General features: G+C 44.2%; 1 long non-coding RNA gene across 1 annotated transcript in view; it reads right to left on the reverse strand.

Annotated features, from left to right (window-relative positions):
• LOC134920857 (uncharacterized) overlaps window positions 1-21,642 on the reverse strand; it is a 353,005-nt gene that overhangs the window by 284,270 nt on the left and 47,093 nt on the right. The window contains exon 2 of the long non-coding RNA XR_010177468.1: window positions 11,024-11,166. This is a non-coding gene — a long non-coding RNA (uncharacterized LOC134920857). The remainder of the gene's footprint in view (window positions 1-11,023; window positions 11,167-21,642) is intronic.

Consider the following 21,642-nt stretch of genomic DNA (forward strand, 5'->3'; position numbering starts at 1 on the left):
GAATTATGTCAACAGAAATGCGGACAACTGGTGTCAAGCCGTGTGTTGCCTTTGTCAAGCTGTAATAAGTAGGGGTAACGATGTTAACCACCTAGGAACATCCTCCCTTATATGTCACCTGGAGCGGCAGGATTCGGCGGACATTACGGCTGTAGTGTTTTACCAGCCACTGACCTCACCGCACGCCACTGGCTGTTGGCATTATGACTGCCGGCATCCCAATCACCGGGATCCCGATACCATCCAGCCTGAAGATATCTCAGGACATGGAAGCACTTGTGTGGGTGATAATGACAGTTTATCTTTTACTATGAGCTTTCGGAAATGGATGAGAAAGAACTGGAAGAGGCCACAAGACACCCTTGTCAAAAACAGAATTAGGGACCATGAGCAATATTTAAATGGATGAACCTTGTGAACACCAGGAAATGTAAGAGAACTGCAAATGCCCCTCCGTCCTGCTGGCAGAAGGCAGAGGGCACAGGTGCACAGGAACACCTTCTGTAAGGCATTCAATGCTTTATTAAATAAAGCCTTAGAGAATAAGAAATTGTCTCATTGATTGTATGTATGAAAGCATAGCTATATTTAGTAATTACATCATTTATTCCAGCTACTTAGGCAGGGCCATAATTCTACTTAAACTATTCAGTCATATTGGCATATCTGCCCCATTTTACATGTCACCCAGAGGGCTTGCACGATCAAAATAGTAAAAATGTAGCAGCAGATCACATGTATTTATGTAGGAAAATGTATGTATTTATTTTTATGGCCCGTTCAATCTAAGGGTATTATCCAGAATCCAATGGAAATGACCTCACCGTTATGGTGGCATTAATGTCCATTGGTGCATGTAACACTTTGTTTTTGTGCAAGAGTGGACAGAAAATGACCAGGTGCTTCAAATCACACAAATAATATCCAACTGCTGCTACACAATAATAACAGAAGCAACAACAAAATAAAATATAATAAAATATAAAACACTCCTTGACAATGTATATCAAAGAGAAAACTTGGCTGGTACTAGCCGTTTATGTTGAAAAGAGTTAGATTAATACAAGAATAATGTAAAAAAAAAAAAAGTTAGATACAGTAATAGCAAGCAATTAACTCACCGGTTACTACATAGCCACACTGTGCCACTATATGATGTATGAGTTATCTAATCCACTAGGATAAAAATTTACGTGCTTCAAACTTTACTTTTGGATCCAAAATCCTTTATGTAAGATAAATGTCTTTGCAGTAAGGTAAAATCCTAAATTAGTGCAAAACATTGTTCCTCAGTAAATAGTCCAATTGAATGAGGACTTTCACAGAAGCATAGTTTGTTGGTATAGAATAGTGCTACAGCACCTACCACCTTGTGGGTATACTTAGTGGTTCAGTTGGCTGTTTCTCTATGTTCCCGTGTATAAGGCGTCCCCACACGTTCCAATTAGTAAAGTAGGTCTCAAGTGTTTGTTGGTAACAAGGAGCATTGTTTTGCAGTGATCAAGATCCACTGGGATTTGACCTTAAGGCCTAATTCAGACCTAATTGCTCCTCTGCAGGTCTGAATCGGACCCTTACTTCAAAGACATTTATCTTCCATACAGTGTAGGATTTTGAATCTAAAAGCAAAGTTTGAAGCACGCATTATCCTAGTGGATTAGATAACTCATACATCATATAGTGGCACATTGTGGTTATTAAGTAACCAATGAGTTAATTGCTTGCTATTATGTAATTTATTTTGTATTATTCTTGTTATATTCTTGTTATGAAGTTACTTAATGCAACCTAACTCTTTTTATCATATACTGCTGGTACCAGCCAATTTTCTCTGTGACAGTATATACATAAGTGTTTTACTTTTTATTACATTTTCTTGATATATTTCCATTTGTGCTCCCTCTTTTTGTTTTCACTTCTTTCAATAAGGGGATGTACATATTGGAAGATACATCACTTCCGGCCATCCCTGCTTTCCACAGTAGAATGCAAACTGGACTTTGGCGTCTTTTTTTCCATGTGGCTCTGTGGTATAAAGAGAGGGGCCTGGGCAGGGTAAATAGTAACCTGTCCTGATTTGTTATGATGATGGTTTGCTGCTAAAGTCTTGAGAACGGTCAGACAAGATTGAACTGCTGACTCATTTACATGGATTATATAGATGTCTGGTGAATGCCTTCCTTCCTCTATGGATTATCTATACATGTGGGTGGACCACCTCTGGGCTTTGTGAAACAGGCGGCGGCCCGTCGGGCGGGAACTAAGAAGAGACTGCTGCTGCAGAAGCAGCCATTCCTTTCTCTTCCTGCGTCTGCGTGATGTGCAGGAGGGGAGCAATCACATTCCCCCACCCCAAAACCGCCTATTGGTTCTGCCACTGCCCCCCCCCAACCCCTGTGAGGCGCACATGCCTGCTTTGCAGCCACAACTAAATGTCATCTTTTATATTTCTATGGTGGGGGCCTGGCCACACCTCCCGAGTTGGTCAAGCCCTCTCCCAGTATCGGGGACCGACGGAGCTGGCGGCACCTCTGCATATTTGGAGCATACCTGGGCTATAAGCTGATCCAGTTTATGCCAGTTACATTACAGGCAACTCCACCTTTAGTGAATTCTATTGTACAAGCACATTTGTTTAGTTGCATTGCAATAAATTAATTCCAGCAACACTGGAGTCAGTGCATTCAGAAGGTAACCATGCAAACAGGTTGACTGTAGTTACTTTCCAATTGTTTTACCAAGATAATCAGTAATGGTTCCATCATGTTTTGAACACAGACTAATTTAGCAAATCATTGCATGTGAACTATATAATCTTGTCTATACGGGTGGTCTTCAATTTGACGGCTATTGGGATCCTGGCGCACAGTATACTGGTGCCGAAATCCCGACACCTGGCATACCCAGGGCCGGTTCTACACCTTGTGGCGCCCAGTGCGAAAGTTTCCACTGGCGCCCCCTCCGTGTCAAAACAGTTAGTGCGCGCCAGAGGCGTGCGGTGAAAAACAGGGGTGTGGCTTCACAGGGGAGGGGGCGTGGCCACAGTTATGCCCCCAGTAGCTGTGGCCCCAGATTTGCCCCAAGTAGTTGTGCCCCCCAGTTGATTTGCCCCCAGTAGATTTGCCCCAGTAGCTGTGCCCCCTGTAGCTATGCCCCCAGTAGATTTGCCCCAGTAGCTGGTCCCCCTATAGATATGCCCCCAGTATATTTGCCCCAGTAGTTGTGCCCCGTCGCTGTGCCCCCTGTTGCTTTGCCCCCTGTCGCTGTGCCCCCAGTAGTTGTGCCCCCTGTAGCTATGCCCCCAGTAGATTTGCCCCAGTAATTGTGCCCCCCTGTTGCTTTGCCCCCAGTAGTTGGCCCTCTGTTGCTGTGCCCCCTGTGGCTTTGCCCCCAGTAGTTGTGCCCCCTGTCCCTGTACCCCTTAGTAGCCGCTTACAAACACACACAAAAATAAAAAAACAATACTTACCACTGCCCCGCTCCTGCTTCCTGACCGCTGCTGCTGCTGCTCCGTCTGGCCTCCCGCAGCTCCTCTCTATGGGAGAGACGTCATGATGTCTCTCCCATAGCAGCGCCGCACAGACATTAGAGGTCAATAATGACCTCTAGTGTCTGTCACTGGAGCCAGCTGCAGTGGACACCCACACAGCCCACAGCGTCTGCTGCAGCCGGGGGGCGGGTTGCGGGTAGGCGGCGGTGCCTGCGGGGTGACTGCGGCCACGCCCCCAGGCCGCAGCGCCCCGGGCGCAGGCACTGCTTGCCCGCACCAAGAACTGCTCCTGGGCATACGACACCTTTTCTCCCTGTTGGGGGTCCACGACCCCCCTAGAGGGAGAATAGATAGCGTGGCATGCGTAGCGCTCCACTGTGCCCGCAGCATGGCGAGCCTGCAAGGAGCTCATTTGCGCTTGCCAAGCTGTCGGTATGCCGGCGGTCGGGATTACGTCACCGGTATGCTGGCCGCTGGGAGCCCAGCCGCCCGCATACCATACTACACCCGTCTTTACTACTGTATATCTCATCTGCTGTGCGATATTCTTTGCTACATTTATTGAACTTTTTTTCTGCAGCACCCAAAGTATCACTCATAACAAAATGCTATCATAAGCTTATAAAACCAAAAGGACCATTACTACATTTATTACACGTGAAACATTTAAAATGTTGCAACTGGATTCCCCAGCTCTTAGAAGACTTATTAATACACAAGTGGCTCTTGTACAGTGCTCACTCCCACAAACATCTGTTTGAATCACTTATATAGACATATTATACTATTCATTTTACTTTAGATTTTCTTTCTCAATGCTGCTTCAGATGTTATACTGGTCGAACCACTCTCTGATCTCTGATTGTCAGCATAAGAAATAATAGGAAACAGGATGCCCAATTTACTAACATAGCCTCTCGCCCTATTTATGCATGGTATACTCAGATACCATTAAAAAATAGCAATATAAGTGACATTATAAATAACATTAAGTAGCTGTCAACTGCTTTTTTGTTTTTTGTCATAGCTGTGCTTGTAAGAAAACATGTTATGCAAAAGAAAAATGTTGCATTGTAAACAGCTTCCTAAATAAATAACTCTAAAAATTCCACAGATTTCATTGTAAGAAACATGAAACTCGTGCTATTCAGTTATTCTTCATGTTACTTATCACACAATTTGTTTGCAATGTGTGGGGTAAATGTCTTGTGGTTCCCAGAAGCAGGAATTCATCCCTTTCAATGTGGAAAACAATCATTTATTATAGACATTCTGGAACTTTCAAGAAATGGGAGAAAAATTAATCATTGGGTTATTTTAGCAGATTTCTTTTATACATTAGTATCCTAATGTGCATTCTTGTCCATTTATTCTCTGGGGGATTTCTGTATACACAGTGCTTTTATGTCCGCAGTGGGCCCTTACTGTCTGGATATGCTGGCACTTCTCCAAGTGCCAGTATGTGAGGCAGGCATGCTGGTACCTGTAGGCCACTTTTAATTATATTTTTCATCCAATCCACCTTGAACCCACCAAACGGGTGTAGGGTATAGCATTGAGCTCTAGCCCAGGCCTGGATTATACTCCAGAGGAATCCCTGTCCTGGGTTGACTTGTTGGGGGTGAAAATGGTTTGTGCAGAGGACCCTGTCAAGTTTGTCCTCTAACTATGATACCCCCCCCCCCCCCCCCCCACGAGCTTGTTAGCCGAGTTGATGCTGCTGGTTCATGAGATTATGGAGGACCCCTAAGCATTTAATTTTTACCCATATTTACAGGACCAGGACCAGCTCATACAGCCTGCTGCTGATTATACTTTGCTTTTTTGTTTTAACCATTTCACCACAGTTTAACACAGTGAAGAAATGCACAGATCACACTGATCTGTGCAGGCTTCTGCAGAACACTCAGTTTACAGGCAAGTCTACAATTTATGAAACTTCTATTTTTGTCTGAGTTTGCTCCATGTTTAGAAATACGATTCTTAGTAAATCTGCTTGTTGTAGGTACTGCCTATGGGAAGTACTTGGGAATTGATTCGATGGGGTATTGGCTTCTACTGTATTGCATTTCCGGCTGTGTTTTCAAGATAGAATTGTGTTTATATGCCCGTGTTTGGCTTAAGAAAATCTACGAGTTTCAAAAACAGGCTAAACTTGCACGATAATGCATTCTCAACCAAACACCATTTTTTAGTAAATGCTTTGGTTGAGGGAACGGTGATGTGTACCACTGGAAAATTTTGCCTAAGGACTGCAGTACTGCAGCCCCTCCCCTCCCCTTCCCTCCAGGTAATATCCGCCACCCAGCTCAGTGTTAGTGAAGTGCTTCACTGTGACTGGCAGTCCTATCTGTCAGTCAGGGACACACAAGGCAGTCCCATTGGGAGGTGTTTCCTCCCTCCGGGACTGCCAGACCGGGTTGCCTGTATGAAGCCACTCCCTGCCTTTCATGCATCCTATTCCAGAGTCTATGGGCTGCCGTCAGTACAGTTAATAGAAGCTGGGGATTTGCACATGCACAGTCGCACCGCCTAAATCAGGGGGCGTGCTGTCTCCTTTCCACTACTCTCCAGGCATCGGGGTAGCTGCAACCCCTTATCAAATGTAAGGCAGGCTTTTTACTTCTTTCAGCGATCACCAGCTGCGAATAGTCTCAGTCCGTACACTATGCCATAATGCAGCATGGCTACATCTGTAAATTACCTTTTATCGATCTGGGCCAGTATCACCAAAGCAGCAGAGTATAAACTGTAGCAAAAGACTTCCCATTTGTTCGTTTTTGCAAACTAGTTGAAACGGGATGTAATGCATGGCACGTCCACTTATACACATATACTGTGTCACATTACTGTGCTCCTAGTTCATATTATGCCAGATTACAGTGCCCCAGTTCATATTATGCCACATTACAGTGCCCCCAGTACATATTATGGGGTAGATTTATCAAACCTTTTACACAGATAAAGTGGAGAAGTTGCCCATAGCATCAAATCAACTTCTAACTATCATTAATCTTTTAGCAGAGTCTATACAATTACAGAAACAGGGGGACCAACCAGCTGGAAAATCCACTTTATGTGTAGATCTTCTTAATCTTGGAGCTTAATCCACGCCTAAACTCAATCACAAGAGCTGTAATAAATGAGAAACCTACTCTTAGCTGTGCCTTTGAGGGTGAAACAGGAGTGCGGGAGATGCATCATGTCTATAATGCATATCTCTCTCACTCGCTTCACATAACACTCCCGCTCCATTTGAGCTAGGATGAGATTCCTCACCCTTTAGATTAGTATCCACCCATCAGGATCTCTCTTCCTTTTGTCTTCTCTTTTATCTGTGTCTCTCTGTCTTTCCTCTTCCTTCTCTTTTCACGGTCTTCCACACCGTTTTCTTTTTGAGCATCTCCCCCCCCCCCCCCCCCATTCCTTCCTCCCTCTCTTAACTATGAAACTGGTCACTACAATGTAATGTATTTGTTGATTACTATAGACTGTGATGCATTTATATCTTGTTTATGTCTCATTGAATTTTACTTTTTTGTGACCTTTCAATACACTTTATATTAAAAAAAACCTCTTTACTATGTATAATTAATACAGTGCATGCATGTCAACCCTATCTTTATATATCAAATCATTAATTATATCCCAACAGGTATGGCATGTTATGTTTACAGTTATCATGTCGGTATTATGTCGATGTGGTCACAATGTCGACATGTTTAGCAAGTCAACAGTGACAATGTTGACAATCATTTATAATATAAAAATGCAGACTTTTTTTGCATATTTAAGCCTAATCTTAACTCTGCACCTAACCCTAAACCTAAAAATAATACAGCAATGTACTGTCGACATGGTAAATATAGACATTACGAATATGTTGGTATTTTAACCATGTTGACATTTTTCTTATTGACCTTAAGTCCTTGTTGACATTCTGACTGTTGACATTCAAAACCCGTCAACATTCTGGTGTCGACATTCTGACCGGTTCCAGTTTCAAAGTAATGGCAACTCAATGGATACAAAATGCAGGGTAACATTTTACACTGAGTGGATGAATTATTAATTATGCAAGATATTCTGCAGATAATGCTGACGTAATATGTTGAAATCTGTCTAACAACTGAACGGCGAAGATATGTAGAGACCAATGAAGTGTTTCACTCATGAAATAATGGGTCAACTACATGATGGCCTTGAATATGGAAAGATTGTTTGCGCTCGCAGCGGTGGTGCAAACATTAGTAAAACTGCTGCACTGATGTTCTATAACAAGGAAAGACCGTAGCAGATTTCTATGGGAGATGCTAAATAGTCAGATTTACCAAGCCCAAGAATGCAAAGTATTCTGGAGCTCGGCCCTAAGTAGCTAATACCATCTTCAGATAGCACTAACCCATAGTTGTCTATGGGCAACTCTACTAGGCATAGTTGTCTATGGGCTACTCTACTAGGCATAGTTGTTTATGCCTTTTTGGGGGGATCCGAAATTATCCCCTAAATATCTCCCAAATCTTCTATAGTCCCTCCATTTCTGACTGCAAAAGCCACCTCCGTAAGCATTCCGGAACGTGCCCCACAGCTAATGCCGTCTTCAGAAGCTGATTGGTTGACACATCTTTAATATCTTTAATGCTTCTAGAATCTAGCACAAAACAGCCTGTTCTCCATCCAGTGGAAAAATAAAGTCAGCCAGCTCCAGTCACCACTTGTCAATGCAGTGGTCAGATCACCGGAGAAGCTCAGGGAATGTGTATAGTATGCTCAATTTAAAAATAAATTTCTCTGACGTAGGACAGCAACAATGCATGCTCAATACAATGAAGACACTGCAGGTGACAATGGTATATTGCAATAATAAAGTGCCACATATTTTACAGAGACATGTCAGCAAGGCTCAGCATGCGTAAGACACATAACATACACAAATAAAACTTGCTGGCTTTTTTAGTTTTCTTTTTCCTGCACTGGAACAGGTCCAAGTGATTTAAATTGGATAGTTGGGAGATGTGTGTCCCTTCTGTTTATGTAGAAGAATGTCAGCCATATGATTACTCAATGTCAAGAGACTGGAATGCAAGCGCCTCTCATCTCTCAATGAGCACAGTACAGCTTGTGGGATAGATACCTATCAAAGCAGGTGATGTTCACTGATGGATTTGTACACTTGCATTGTATTTGCTGCAGTCACTTGCTGCATGAGATGTGATGTTCTGACTACTTCTGGTGACCTACTGTATCTACGAAATTCACAATGATACATGGAGGCATATGTAATAGGGTCCGGGTTGGCAGGAGGTGCGGGATGCCAGCTGATCTCTGACTTTTTTAAAGTGGCATTTACAAAGCATGGTTTTGCCTTGTAAATGGTTGCCATTTAAAAAAATGTCAGCGATTGTCCGGCATCTCGCCCCACCGACAAACTCAGAACCTATTACATATGCCCCTTTATCTAGTTTACAATGAAATGACATTGTGCTACTGATAAACTATAGGCAGTACAGACAGTGTCGGACTGGGGCATAAAGGGCCCACCGGGGAATGCAGTGGTAGGGGCCCATGTTTAGGGGTGTGGTCAGTCTCCAGAGGGGGTGTGGCCAGCCGCTACATTGGTTTGCCTAACTATTAGTGAGTGCATGGGCTGGGCCCCTTGACAAATATATAAATACTGCTAGTGCGTGCATGATAATGTACCAGATAAATATTGCCAATGCACTGTAGAGAATACATCATAGTCCTGTGCAGTATAAGGTAACATATGTATAATGTATAATTAAAGAACACAGTCTGGAACCTGATCCTTATAGCAGGAGGAGGGCCCCCAGGTAGTGGGGCCCACCGGTGGTTTCCCCTGTACACCTGTGGGCCAGTCCGACCCTGAGTACAGACATCAATGACTCATTTACAGTTAAGGGTTGTATTCCCCATGAATTAGCATTAGTACCGAAAGTGTTATCAGTCCTACATCTATAAAAATAGGCAGATACTGTAATTAGAAAGAATTTATTATGGCCCATTACGAGGGAGTGCTGCTTATTACCATACTTAAAAAAAAAAAAAAAACAGTATGACATAGGCAGAATCTTGGGCAAGTACGAAAGTTATGTGAAATGTCATTTTGCCCGGAACAAAAAAAAAAAATGTAACAATTTGAAACCATGCAAGACACTTTACATACGAACATATCATGTCTAACAGGTATTTACCCTTTACAAATCACTGGAAGGGATTCTGAAATATGTCACTCAAACTCTATGCACGTTTGTCTGAAAATTGACATACAGTAGTAAGAGAAGTGATCTATGGGGGTCATTCCGATCTGTTCGCACGCTGCCGTTTTTCGCAGTGCAGTGATCAGGTCACTACTGCGCATGTGTATGCACCGCAATGCGCAGGCGCATCATACGGGTACATAGCAGATCGTTGCTGAGCGACGGATTTAACGAAGAATCCATTCGAACAGCCGATCGCAAGGAGATTGACAGGAAGAAGGCATTTATGGGTGTCAACTGACCGTTTTCTGGGAGTGTTTGGGAAAACGCAGGCACGTCCAAGCGTTTGCAGGGTGGCTGTCTGGCGTCAATTCCGGGACCAGACAGGCAGAAGTGATCGCAAAGGCTGAGTAAGGTCAGACCTACTCAGAAACTGTACAAAATGTTTTTGCAGAGCTCGGCTGCACAGGCGTTTGCACACTTGCAAAGCGAAAATACACTCCCCACTGGGCGGCGACTATCTGATCGTAGCGCTGCAAAAAGTAGCTAGCGAGCGATCAACTCGGAATGACCCCTATGTTCTACAACAATTTACTACAGTATGTCTATTGCTGGCTTGTTGCTGGCAGGTTCATGTCTGTAGGATGTAGCAGAAATCACAATGGGACAGATGTATTAATCCTAGAGAAGTGATAAAGCAGTGATAAGCGTAAGGTGATAACGCACCAGCCGTTCAGCTTCAATATGTAAATTGACAGTTAGAAGCTTATTGGCTGGTGCGTTATCACCTTGCACTTATCACTTCTTTATGCCTTCTCCAGGCTTAACACATCTGCCCCTGTGTGTCCCTTTTAACTTCAGTAGGTAAGTTACTGTCTTCACCCAATGGAAGTACAAACAGTAGGAGTGTGATATTTCAGTGGCATTCACTACCTCTGTTACAGTGTATAGCCCCTCATTACTATCAACAGGTAGCAGCAACTTATAACTAAAAATATTCCATAACATACTGTAGATATGAGATACCAATTGAAAACATTTTTCGGGTAACACCAATAACACAAGAAAACAATACAAATTTAAAATAGGATATAAGTTAAAAAAAAAAAAAAAAAATACATTGGTAACCCCAAAAGAGGAAATCTGGTTGTCATAGATCAACATCTGTTAAGTAGCTCTGCATACATCAACATGGGTACCAGCCATACAAGGTGTATGTCATCAATCATCATACAGTAAGTACAGTACCAGAAACTGTATGACTACCAGTGTGACAATACAGCAGGCAGAACATTTATAGCCCATCACCACTTACTTGGCATGGAGCACACAGCAGTGTGGAGGTAATCAGAAAGACAATTGGGGTCATCTTGGTCCTGGCATGGGGTCCACCTGGTGATGCCATACTGTCCTATCTTGCATCTTGTTCCAATGCACCTGGAGTATTTGCTGTCACCTCTATAGCAGACAAGGGAGATAACAGAGCAGACAAGTACACAGCATGAGTTTTCCCTGTACTTGTAGCTGAGAACAGGTAGACCGCACTAGTGCACAGAGCAACACATTATTCCATACAAGCTGCTTCTCTCTTCCCAGCTGCTGACAGACTGTTCATTCCTTGCTAAGGGAATGAGGGAGGAGCTTTCACACAACACACACGCATACACACTTGCACAAGCACATATTAAAGACACAGAGAAACTCATGCTACATTTCACCTAGAACTTTTTATTTGTTTTTAGTATTACCACTATGCTCTGTAGAAATAAGAAAAGTATGTTATGCTAATGTGTTCACCATTATTTATCCTTAATGTCTGCCATCAACAACTGAGCAGCTGACATAACAATTGTCCCTCTAATATTTGATATCAATTTCTCTTTTTGTTTAATGGAGTGTTAGGCTGCATCCCTTGCCTTTGTGACCAGCAGAAGCTTGAATCTTAACTAACCAACTTTAGTGATTGCACATACAGGAGCAGTTTACTTGAAACAAAGTAACATTGCCAACCACAGGTACTTCAACTTGAACTTGTCAATTATTCTAGTTATGTTAATGTGTGATCCAGATTTGACCCAAGTCATAATAATAATGCCTAAGAGGCCCATGTGCAGCACCCCCCCCCCCGCCCCCCACATGTGCTGCACTCCCCAACTACCAGCACCATCTTCAGAGCCGGCCCTAGCCAATTTGATGCCCTAGGCAAAATTTTGTCTGTTGCCCCCTAGCACCGCCGCTAGTTCTGCATCTGACCCAGCAACACTCAGGCAGTTGGGACCACCAGAGCCGGATTAAGGGGGGGGCCCCGGGGGTATGTACCCCGGGCCCCCATTTTAAAAGGGCCCCCCACGGCCCCGCCACCTAGCACAGATCGGATCTTTGATCCGATCTGCGGTGCTGTGCTCCGGGCAGCGGCTCCCCACTGCACTGCCAGACGCTTGTGTGGCCGTGCAAAAAACAAGCAGGGCAGGCAGCTGGGGGATGGCTGTCCCGGCTCTCCTGGCTCCCGGCTGCACTTACAAAACACTGGCGCGGTGCCGCACGCCAGTGACGCCATGTAGAGGGAGCTGATCTACAGGCAGGGCAGCTGAGCGACGGCTCAGCTGCCCAATCATCTGTGAAGCAGCAGCCTGCAATTCAGCCATTGGCTGGGCGCGCTGGCTGCTGGTAACAAGGAGGACAGCCTCTGGAGTGAAGATTTGTGGTGTGGAGCCAGCGCCCAGCGGAGTGTGCTGCTTGGAGGAACAAAGAGAGAAGAACTATCGCTCTTCTATGTGTGACAGCAGCCTGCCAGCAAAGTTAAAAAAAAAGTAAGGCTGACTGCACTTCAAGTTTAGGCTCTGGGTTATTTATAATATATATATATATATATATATATACTGTGTGTTTATATACATATATATATATATATATATCGTATAGAAGCAGCACACCTGAAGCTCAAATACCTGTCCCAGTGCCTCTCCCTTGGAGCCCTCTGCGGATATCCAAATATATATCAATCATGTGTAGGCGGCACCCGATATAAACACTCTCAAAAGCGCAGGTAAGTTATCAACGTTTCGAAGCTTTAATACTGCCTCTTCGTCAGTATCCTGACGAAGAGGCAGTATTAAAGCTTCGAAACGTTGATAACTTACCTGGCTTTTGAGAGTGTTTATACCAGGTGCCGCCTACACATGATTGATGTATGTATATATATATATATATACACACATACATACACATACATGTTGACAGTCTCTAGATGAGAGTGCCGGACAACAAGAAATTTTATATGTATATACTGTACATGCATAGATTGCAATGGCAGTGGCACTCATGGTCATGCAAGTAACGTAATGTTAAATGCTTCCAATTTTCGTTTATTAAAAAAACTTAGCATTTTGCATTACATTTCATGCATAACCATGAGTGCCCGCCGCCATTGCAATCTATTTTATTTTTATTTTAGATCAGTGATGGCTAACCTTGACACTCCAGCTGTTGTTGAACTACACTTCCCAGCATGCCCTGCATCAGTTTTAGCAAGGCCAAATAGCAAAACTGTAGCAGGGCATGCTGGGATGTGTAGTTCAACAACAGCTGGAGTGTCAAGGTTAGCCATCTCTGTTTTAGATCTTAGGGCCCCCCCTGTCTTAAGTACCCTGGGCCCCCCGAAGCCTTAATCCAGCTCTGGGGACCACCGGATGGTTACCCTGTGGGCCAGTTCAACCCTGCATAATGCCACACAGTAATGACTATAATACACATAATTCCACACAGTAATGCACCTTACACATATTCCTCACATTAGTAATGCCCATAATACACATAATTCCATACAGTAATGCACCTTACACATATGCTCCACATTATTAATGCCCATAATACACATAATTCCACACAGTAATGCACCTTACACATATTCTCCACATTAGTAATGCCCATAATACACATAATGCCATACAGTAATGCACCTTACACATATTCCTCACATTAGTAATGCCCATAATACACATAATGCCATACAGTAATGCACCTTACACATATTCCTCACATTAGTAATGCCCATAATACACATAATTCCACACAGTAATGCACCTTACACATATGCTCCACATTAGTAATGCCCATAATACACATAATGCCATACAGTAATGCACCTTACACATATTCTCCACATTAGTAATGTCCATAATACACATAATTCTACACAGTAATACACCTTACACATATTCTCCACATTAGTAATGCCCATAATACACATAATTCCACACAGTAATACACCTTACACATATTCTCCACATTAGTAATGCCCATAATACACATAATTCCACACAGTAATGCACCTTACACATAGTCTCCACATTAGTAATGCCCATAATACACATAATTCCACACAGTAATACACCTTACACATATTCTCCACATTAGTAATGCCCATAATACACATAATTCCACACAGTAATGCACCTTACACATATTCTCCACATTAGTAATGCCCATAATACACATAATTCCACACAGTTATACACCTTACACATATTCTCCACATTAGTAATGCCCATAATACACATAATTCCACACAGTAATACACCTTACACATATTCTCCACATTAGTAATGCCCATAATACACATAATTGCACACAGTAATGCACCTTACACATATTCCTCACATTATTAATGCCCATAATACACATAATGCCATACAGTAATGCACCTTACACATATGCTCCACATTAGTAATGCCCATAATACACATAATGCCATACAGTAATGCACCTTACACATATTCTCCACATTAGTAATGCCCATAATACACATAATGCCATACAGTAATGCACCTTACACATATGCTCCACATTAGTAATGCCCATAATACACATAATGCCATACAGTAATGCACCTTACACATATGCTCCACATTAGTAATGCCGATAATACACATAATGCCATACAGTAATGCACCTTACACATAGTCTCCACATTAGTAATGCCCATAATACACATAATGCCATACAGTAATGCACCTTACACATATTCCTCACATTAGTAATGCCCATAATACACATAATGCCACACAGTAATGCACCTTACACATATTCCTCACATTAGTAATGCCCATAATACACATAATTCCACACAGTAATGCACCTTACACATAATCCTCACATTAGTAATGCCCATAATACACATAATGCCATACAGTAATGCACCTTACACATATTCCTCACATTAGTAATGCCCATAATACACATAATGCCACACAGTAATGCACCTTACACATATTCCTCACATTAGTAATGCCCATAATACACATAATTCCACACAGTAATGCACCTTACACATAATCCTCACATTAGTAATGCCCATAATACACATAATGCCATACAGTAATGCACCTTACACATATGCTCCACATTAGTAATGCCCATAATACACATAATTCCACACAGTAATACACCTTACACATATTCTCCACATTAGTAATGCCCATAATACACGTAATTCCACACAGTAATACACCTTACACATATTCTCCACATTAGTAATGCCCATAATACACATAATTGCACACAGTAATGCACCTTACACATATTCCTCACATTAATGCCCATAATACACATAATGCCATACAGTAATACACCTTACACATATGCTCCACATTAGTATGCCCATAATACACATAATGCCATACAGTAATGCACCTTACACATATTCTCCACATTAGTAATACCCATAATACACATAATGCCATACAGTAATGCACCTTACACATATGCCCCACATTAGTAATGCTAGTAGCTTTATTTTATAAAACTTCTGACTGCGTTTTGTGAGATGGGGTGGCAGGATGGGTGGGTGCGTGCTTGCCCTCACACCCGTTAAAGGGGCACCCGTACAAGGGATGTGACCTCACAGGGTATGCCATCCTCTGCAAGCCTCACCCTTTATTTTCACTTGCTCATTGGAAACAGATAGCAGCAATGTCCAGATGCTGCCACACTTGCTGGTTATACAATAAGACCAGTATCAAACATTATTTATTTATTTATTACCAGGTATTTATATAGCGCACACATATTCCACAGTGCTTTACAGAGAATATTTGGCCACTGACATCAGTCCCTGCCCCAGTGGAGCTTATAATCTATATTCCTTACCACATGTATATGCACATACATTCACATTAGGGTTAATTTGTTGCTGAGATCCAATTAACCTACCAGTATATTTTTGGATTGTGGAAGGAAACCAGAGTACCCGGAGGAAACCCACGCAAGTACGGGGAGAATAATAAGAATTTACTTACCGATAATTCTATTTCTCGGAGTCCGTAGTGGATGCTGGGGTTCCTGAAAGGACCATGGGGAATAGCGGCTCCGCAGGAGACAGGGCACAAAAAAGTAAAGCTTTTACCAGATCAGGTGGTGTGCACTGGCTCCTCCCCCTATGACCCTCCTCCAGACTCCAGTTAGGTACTGTGCCCGGACGAGCGTACACAATAAGGGAGGCAATTTGAATCCCGGGTAAGACTCATACCAGCCACACCAATCACACCGTACAACTTGTGATCTAAACCCAGTTAACAGTATGATAACAGAAAGAGCCTCTTAAAGATGGCTCCTTAACAATATAACCCGAATTTGTTAACAATAACTATGTACAGTATTGCCGATAATCCGCACTTGGGATGGGCGCCCAGCATCCACTACGGACTCCGAGAAATAGAATTATCGGTAAGTAAATTCTTATTTTCTCTATCGTCCTAGTGGATGCTGGGGTTCCTGAAAGGACCATGGGGATTATACCAAAGCTCCCAAACGGGCGGGAGAGTGCGGATGACTCTGCAGCACCGAATGAGAGAATTCCAAGTCCTCTTTTGCCAGGGTATCAAATTTGTAGAATTTTACAAACGTGTTTTCCCCCGACCACGTAGCTGCTCGGCAGAATTGTAATGCCGAGACCCCTCGGGCAGCCGCCCAAGATGAGCCCACCTTCCTTGTGGAATGGGCCTTAACAGATTTAGGCTGTGGCAGGCCTGCCACAGAATGAGCAAGTTGAATTGTGTTACAAATCCAACGAGCAATCGTCTGCTTAGAAGCAGGGGCACCCAACTTGTTGGGTGCATATAGTATCAACAGCGAGTCAGATTTTCTGACTTCAGCCGTCCTTGAAATGTATATTTTTAAGGCTCTGACAACGTCCAACAACTTGGAGTCCTCCAAGTCGCCAGTGGCCGCAGGCACCACAATAGGTTGGTTCAGGTGAAACGCTGATACCACCTTAGGGAGAAAATGCGGACGAGTCCTCAGTTCTGCCCTATCCGAATGGAAGATTAGATAAGGGCTTTTATAAGATAAAGCCGCCAATTCAGATACTCTCCTGGCGGAAGCCAGGGCCAGTAACATAGTCACTTTCCATGTGAGATATTTAAAATCCACCTTTTTCAATGGTTCAAACCAATGGGATTTGAGGAAATCTAAAACTACATTTAGATCCCACGGTGCCACCGGAGGCACCACAGGAGGCTGTATATGCAGTACTCCTTTAACAAAGGTCTGTACCTCAGGAACTGAGGCCAATTCTTTTTGGAAGAATATTGACAGGGCCGAAATTTGAACCTTAATAGATCTCAATTTGAGACCCATAGACAATCCTGATTGTAGGAAATGTAGGAAACGACCCAGTTGAAATTCCTCCGTCGGAACACTCCGATCCTCGCACCACGCGACATATTTTCGCCAAATGCGGTGATAATGTTTCGCGGTGACTTCCTTCCTTGCCTTAATCAAGGTAGGAATGACTTCTTCTGGAATGCCTTTCCCTTTTAGGATCTGGCGTTCAACCGCCATGCCGTCAAACGCAGCCGCGGTAAGTCTTGAAAGAGACAGGGACCCTGTTGTAGCAGGTCCCTTCTCAGAAGTAGAGGGCACGGGTCGTCCGTGACCAACTCTTGAAGTTCCGGGTACCAAGTCCTTCTTGGCCAATCCGGAGCCACTAGTATTGTTCTTACTCCTCCTCACCGTATAATCTTCAATACCTTTGGTATGAGAGGCAGAGGAGGAAACACATATACTGATTTGTACACCCAAGGTGTTACCAGTGCGTCCACAGCTATTGCCTGTGGATCTCTTGACCTGGCGCAATACTTGTCCAGTTTCTTGTTGAGGCGAGACGCCATCATGTCTACCATTGGTCTTTCCCAACAGTTTATTAGCATGTGGAAGACTTCTGGATGAAGACCCCCCTCTCCCGGGTGAATATCGTGTCTGCTGAGGAAGTCTGCTTCCCAGTTGTCCACGCCCGGGAAGAACACTGCTGACAGTGCTATTACGTGATTCTCCGCCCAGCGAAGAATCTTGGCAGCTTCTGCCATTGCACTCCTGCTTCTTGTGCCGCCCTGTCTGTTTACATGGGCGACCGCCGTGATGTTGTCCGACTGAATCAACACCGGTTTTCCTTGCAGGAGTGGTTCCGCCTGGCTTAGAGCATTTTAGATTGCTCTTAGTACCAGAATGTTTATGTGAAGAGACTTTTCCAGGTTCGTCCATACCCCCTGGAAGTTTCTTCCTTGTGTGACTGCTCCCCAACCTCTCAGGCTGGCGTCCGTGGTCACCAGGATCAAATCCTGTATGCCGAATCTGCGGCCCTCCAATAGATGAGCCTTTTGCAACCACCACAGAAGATATACCCTTGTCCTTGGCGACAGGGTTATTCGCAGGTGCATATGAGGATGCGACCCTGACCATTTGTCCAACAGATCCCTTTGGAAAATTCTTGCATGGAATCTGCCGAATGGAATTTCTTCGTAAAAAGCCACCATTTTTCCCAGGACTCTTGTGCATTGATGTACAGACACCTTTCCTGGTTTTAGGAGGTTCCTGACAGGTCGGATAACTCCTTGGCTTTTTCCTCGGGAAGAAAAACCTTTTTCTGAACCGTGTCCAGAATCATCCCTAGGAACAGCAGACGTATCGTCGGAAAAACAGCTGCGATTCTTGGAATATTTAGAATCCAGTCGTGCCGTCGAAGAACTACTTTAGATAGTGCTCTTCCGACCTCCAACTGTTCTCTGGAACTTGCCCTTTTTAGGTCGTGCAAGTAAGGGATAATTTAGATGCCTTTTTTCTTTGAAGAAACATCTTTTCGGCCATTACCTTGGTAAAAAGGCCCGGGGTGCCGTGGATAATTCAAACGGCATCGTCTGAAACTGATATTGACAGTTCTGTACCACGAACCAGAGGTACCCTTGATGAGAAGGACAAAATTTGGACATGGAGGTAATCCTTGATGTCCAGGGACACCATATAGTCCCCTTTTTTCCGGTTCGCTATCACTGCTCTGAGTGACTTTATCTCGATTTGAACCTTTTATGTAAGTGTTCAAAACATTTTAGATTTAGACTATGTGTCACCAAGCCGTCTGGCTTCAGTACCACAATATAGTGTGGAAAAATAATACCCTTTTCCTTGTCGTAGGAGGGGTACTTTGATTATCACCTGCTGGATATACAGCTTGTGAATTGTTTCCAATGCTGCCTCCCTGTCGGAGGGAGCCGTTGGTAAAGCAGACTTCAGGAACCTGCGAGGAGAAGATGTCTCGACTCTCCAATCTTTACCCCTGGGATAATACTCGTACGATCTAGGGGTCAACTTGCGAGTGATCCCACTGCGCCCTGAGACTCTTGAGACTACCCCCCCCACCTTGAGTCCGCTTGCACGGCCCCAGCGTCATGCTGAGGACTTGGCAGACGCGGTGGAGGGCTTCTTTTCCTGGGAAAGGGCTGCCTGCTGCAGTCTACTTCCCTTACCTCTATGTCTGGGCAGATATGACTGGCCTTTTGCCTGCATGCCCTCATGGGAAAGGAAAGATTGAGGCTGAAAAGACGGTGTCTTTTTTAGCTGAGATGTAACTTGGGGTAAAAAAGGTTGGATTTCCCAGCTGTTGCTGTGGTCCCCAGGTCCGATGGACCGACCCCCAAATAACTCCTTCCCTTTATACAGCAATACTTCCATCTGCCGTATGGGATCTGTATCACCTGACCACTGTCGTGTCCCTGACATCTTCTGGGAGATATGGACAACGCACTTATCTTGATGCCAGAGAGCAAATATCCCTCTGTGCATCTCACATACATATATATAGAATGCATCCTATTAAATGCTCTACATGAATAAAATATTTTCAGTCAGGGAATCCGACCAAGCCAACCCAGCACTGCATCTCCAGGCTGATGGCGATCGCTGGTCGCAGTATAACCACCGTATGTGTGTATATACTTTTTAGGATATTTTTCCAGCTTCCTATCAGCTGGCTCCTTGAGGGCGGCCGTATCTGGAGACGGTAACGCCACTTGATAAGCGTGTGAGCGCCTTATCACCCTAAGGGGTGTTTCCCAACGTACCCTAATTTCTGGCGGGAAAGGGTATAACGCCAATATTTGCTATCGGGGTAACCCTACGCATCATCACACACTTCATTTTATTTTATCTGATTCAGGAAAAACTACAGGTAGTTTTTTCACTCCCACATAATACCCTTTCTTGTGGTACTTGTAGTATCAGAAACACGTAACACCTCCTTCATTGCCCTTAACGTGTGGCCCTAATGAGAAATACGTTTGTTTATTTACCGTTGACACTGTATTCAGTGTCCGTGTCTGTGTCGACCGACTGAGGTAAATGGGCGTTTTTAAAACCCCTGACGGTGTTTCTGAGACGCCTGGACCGGTCCTAATAGATTGTCGGCCGTCTCATGTCGTCAACCGACCTTGCAGCGTGTTGACATTCTCACGTAATTCTCTAAATAAGCCATCCATTCCGGTGTCGACTCCCTAGAGAGTGACATCACCATTACAGGCAATTTCTCCGCCTCCTCACCAACATCGTCCTCATACATGTCGACACACACGTACCGACACACAGCACACACACCGGGAATGCTCTGACAGAGGACAGGACCCACTAGCCCTTTGGGGAGACAGAGGGAGAGTCTGCCAGCACACACCAAAAACGCTATAATTATATAGGGACAACCTTATATAAGTGTTTCTCCCTTATAGCATCTTTTATATATATACAATATCGCCAAAATCAGTGCCCCCCCTCTCTGTTTTAACCCTGTTTCTGTAGTGCAGTGCAGGGGAGAGCCTGGGAGCCTTCTCTCCAGCTTTTCTGTGAGAGAAAATGGCGCTGTGTGCTGAGGAGATAGGCCCCGCCCCTTTTTCGGCGGGCTCGTCTCCCGCTATTTTTGAAGTTAGGCAGGGGTTAAATATCTCCATATAGCCTCTGTGGGCTATATGTGAGGTATTTTTTTGCCTCTAATAAGGTTTTTATTTGCCTCTCAGAGCGCCCCCCCCAGCGCTCTGCACCCTCAGTGACTGTTGTGTGAAGTGTGCTGAGAGGAAAATGGCGCACAGCTGCAGTGCTGTGCGCTACCTTTATGAAGACTCAGGAGTCTTCAGCCGCCGATTTTGGACCTCTTCTCTCTTCAGCGTCTGCAAGGGGGCCGGCGGCGCGGCTCCGGTGACCATCCAGGCTGTACCTGTGATCGTCCCTCTGGAGCTAGTGTCCAGTAGCCAAGCAGCAAATCCACTCTGCACGCAGGTGAGTTCACTACTTCTCCCCTAAGTCCCTCGTTGCAGTGATCCTGTTGCCAGCAGGACTCACTGTAAATTAAAAAACCTAAGCTAAACTTTCTCTAAGCAGCTCTTTAGGAGAGCCACCTAGATTGCACCCTTCTCGTTCGGGCACAAAATCTAACTGGAGTCTGGAGGAGGGTCATAGGGGGAGGAGCCAGTGCACACCACCTGATCTGGTAAAAGCTTTACTTTTTTGTGCCCTGTCTCCGGCGGAGCCGCTATTCCCCATGGTCCTTTCAGGAACCCCAGCATCCACTAGGACGATAGAGAAATACAAACTCAACACAGTTAGGGCCATGGTGGGAAT

This window comes from Pseudophryne corroboree, chromosome 1 (assembly GCF_028390025.1).
Source record: "Pseudophryne corroboree isolate aPseCor3 chromosome 1, aPseCor3.hap2, whole genome shotgun sequence".
Classification (NCBI taxonomy): Eukaryota; Metazoa; Chordata; class Amphibia; order Anura; family Myobatrachidae; genus Pseudophryne; species Pseudophryne corroboree.